Genomic DNA, 3,796 nt, shown 5'->3' with positions numbered 1-3,796 from the left:
ATCTGTTTCTGGAAATTCTATTCTGTGCCATTGATTCTTGTGTCTGTGGATTCATGCCCCACAACTACTGCTTCCGTTTCTATTGGTCTATAGTGAAAAGGCTAGTGCTCTATCATTGCATTTATTGTCAGAATGTCTCCAGATACTCTTGCTGCTTATTTTTTAACCTGAAATTTATAATCAGCTAGTTTAGTACCTTGCAAACAATAATATCTATACCAAAACCAAGATAGAGACAAAGACTAAGACCAACAACAGCAACAACCACAATGCTGTGGTATTTTGTGGGCTCCTATTATATTCATACTCTTCAGCTGCAATCTTAGCTATTGCTTTTAGCATATTTTAATCACGAGAAACAAAGTCTATTTCTGTTTTGTCTCTGAATCCCTTCCTTCCTTCCTTCCTTCCTTCTTTCCTCCCTCCCTCCCTTTCTTTCTTTTTTTCTTTCTCCCAGACTGGAGTGCAGTGGCGGTCTCAGCTCACTGCAACCTCCACATCCCGGGTTCAAGTGATTCTCCTGTCTCAGCCTCCTAAGTAGCTAGGATTACAGGCCCGGGCCACCACGCCCAGCTAAGTTTTGTATTTTTAGTAGAGATGGGGTTTCGCCATGTTGGCCAGGCTGGTCTTGAACTCCTGACCTCAGGCAGTCCACCTGCATTGGCCTCCCAACTTGCTGGGATTACAGGCATGAGCCACCATGCCCAGCCAATTCTTTCTTTCTTTTTTTGAGAAAGTGTCTCGCTCTGTCCCACAAACTGGAGTTCAGTGGCAGGATCTTGGCTCACTGCAACCTCCCCTGCCTGAACTCAAGCCATCCTCCCACCTCAGCCTCCCCAGCAGCTGGGACTACAGGCGCTTGCCACCACAGGCTAGTTTTTTTTTATTTTTTGTAGAATCAGGGTTTTGTCATGTTGCTCAGGCTGGTCTCAAACTCCTAGGCTCAGGCAATCCGGCTGCCTTAGCCTCCCAAAGTGCTGGGATTACAGGTATAAATGACCACACCCAGCCCGAATTAATTCTTTCTGAATCAACTTCTGGTTGTGGCTGCTATCTTAGTTTCACCTCCATCATTGGTTTGGACTGTTGTTCTGGGTTCTGTGCTTCAGCAATCCTGATATCCTTCTATTCACTTTTTTCCTTCTCAGTTCATGCTATAGCATAATTTAAAGCAGTTTGTTCAAAATCATAATTATAAAGGACTTACCAGAATATACCTTTCATTCACTTCTTTTAGATAGAATTCTTTTAGGTAGAATTCTTATATTCTTGAAACAATCTTTCAGTCATTTCAACTCAAACTGTAGTTTGTGATTCTAACCTTTACATTTTTAAGTATGCTTTCCACTTGAGTTCTTTAAGATTTAGACAAACGACTGGTTTCTATGCAACCACGCAGGTGAAGGGCACGTTCTATCTTGCAGCTTTCCATTCCTTAGCAATGTGCTTCCATCTGTAGTCAATAAATATACTCCACAGGGAAAAAGAGAAAAACATGAATTGAGTAAAACAATTCTTACATTAAATGTCAGCAGGCATTTTATAAGATTAATTTTTTAAGCTAAAATAAAATTTCTACCCACCATTGACTAAATATATTTTAAATCCTACAAGCATAGATAGACTATAATTCACAGACATCTACATGAATACATAAAAGACTGAAGAAACCAAATATGATAAAATTGGCACATTAAAAAAATTAGAATAAAGGCCTGTAGAATCTGCATGAGAAATGCAGAACTATATCTGTCTTGTGGGGATGAAAAATAATAACCAACAGTTGGTGTACAGATGCTCCTTGACTTATGGTGGGATCAAGTCCTGATAAATTCATTATAAGTTGAAATTATTTTAAGTTAAAAACGCATTTGATACCTAATCCACTGAACATCACAGCTCAGCCTAGCCTACCTTAAATGTGCTCAGAACACTTTCATTAGCCTGCAGTTGGGCAAAATCCTCTAACACAAAGCCTATTTTGTAATGAAGTGTTGAATATCTCAGGTAATTTATTGAATATTTTACTGAAAGTGAAGAACAAAATGGTTGTATGAGTTCTATGGAATGCATATTGCTTTTTCACTATTGTAAAGTTTAAAAATTTTAGTGTGAACCATTGTAAGTCAGGTACACTGCTGAGCTTTCTATTGAATCCATGTCATGACCCTGTGGACCAGGTGCAATTATTATCCTCATTTTGTAAGTGAAGAAACCTGAGGCTTAATAAGCAATTTGTTGAAAGCCAGCCACTTACCAACTGGTAGAGCAAGATTCACACTTAAGCAGCCCAATCCCAGGCCACTATACTGCTACTACGCAGAAATGAAGAGCTAAAATGGGAGCGTATGAAGGATTTCTTCCTGTATGGTGCAATTATGAATGATTTTTTTTTCTTTTGAGATGGAGTTTCACTCTTGTCACCGAGGCTGGAGTGCAATGGCGCAATCTTGGCTCACTGTAGCCTCCACCTTCCAGGTTCAAGCTATTCTCCCACCCCAGCCTCCAGAGTAGCTGATATTACAAGCATGCACCACCACACCTGGCTAACTTTTGTATTTTTAGTAAAGATGCGGTTTCACCACGTTGGCCAGGCTGGTCTTGAACTCCTGACCTCAGGTGATCCACCCACCTCGGCCTCCCAAAGTGCTGGGATTACAGGTGTGAGCCAGCACTCCCAGCCTATGAATGATTTTTTGAAATCAACTTTATTAGGTTTAATAGACATAAAATTCACCAATATTGAGAACACAATTAGATGCATCTCAAAAGTATACAGTAGTGTAATCATCACTGAAGTCATAATATAGAACATTTCCATCATCCCAGAAAATTCCCATACCCCTTCACAGTTGGCTTCTTTCCCATACTGTCTGACTCTTGGCAACCACTCATTGGTCTCTTTTCTGTCATGAGAGTTTTGCATCTTTAAAAATTTTATACAAATTGAGTTATATGGTAGTAGTTTTTTGAGGATGAATTTTTAAATTTACATAATGCTTTTGAGGTTTATGATGTTGTCACATGTATTTAATTGACTTTTAAAAAAGAGACAGGGTCTTGCTCTGTTGCCCAGGTTGCAGTGCAGTGGCACAATCATAGCTCTTACTGCAGCCTCAAACTCCTGGGCCCAAGCAATTCTCCTGCCTCAGCCTCCCAAGTAGCTAGGACTACAGGCATGAACCACCACATCTGGCTAATTTGTAGAAATTATCTCTTTTTTTTAGTAGAGATTGGGTCTCACTCTATTGCCAAGGCTGGTCATAACTCCTGGCCACAAGCAATCCTCCAGACTCGGCCTGTTATTCTTTTTTATTGATGAGTAATATTCCATTGCATGGGTGTGCCACAATTTATTTATTCACCAATTGATGAGCATTTGGGCTGTTTCCAATTTGAGACAACCATAAATAAGGCTGCTATGAACATTTGTATACAAGTCCTTGTATGGACATATGTTTTAATTTCTCTTGAGTAAAATCATACTAGAAATATGACTTCTAGATTATATGACGAGCAATACAAAATGACTTCATAGGTGAAAATGAGGATGCTATGCAAATAATTGCCTTTTGTTAACTTATCCCATGAGCCTACAAAACCATATTAATATAAAAGGACACCTTTTATTTCAGTTAATTATTTCAATGATCACCTCTTTTCTTTCTTTCATTTATTTGTAATTAAAGGATACTAAATTACTTTTTAATTATCCAGAAATCAAGGGATAAAATGCAAAACAAAGTGTCAAATTTCTTTTCTTTTTTTTTTTTGTTTTTCTTGAGACAGAGACTCA

The sequence above is a fragment of the Pongo pygmaeus genome, chromosome 5 (assembly GCF_028885625.2).
Source record: "Pongo pygmaeus isolate AG05252 chromosome 5, NHGRI_mPonPyg2-v2.0_pri, whole genome shotgun sequence".
Lineage (NCBI taxonomy): Eukaryota > Metazoa > Chordata > Mammalia > Primates > Hominidae > Pongo > Pongo pygmaeus.
This window is presented reverse-complemented; position numbering follows the sequence as displayed.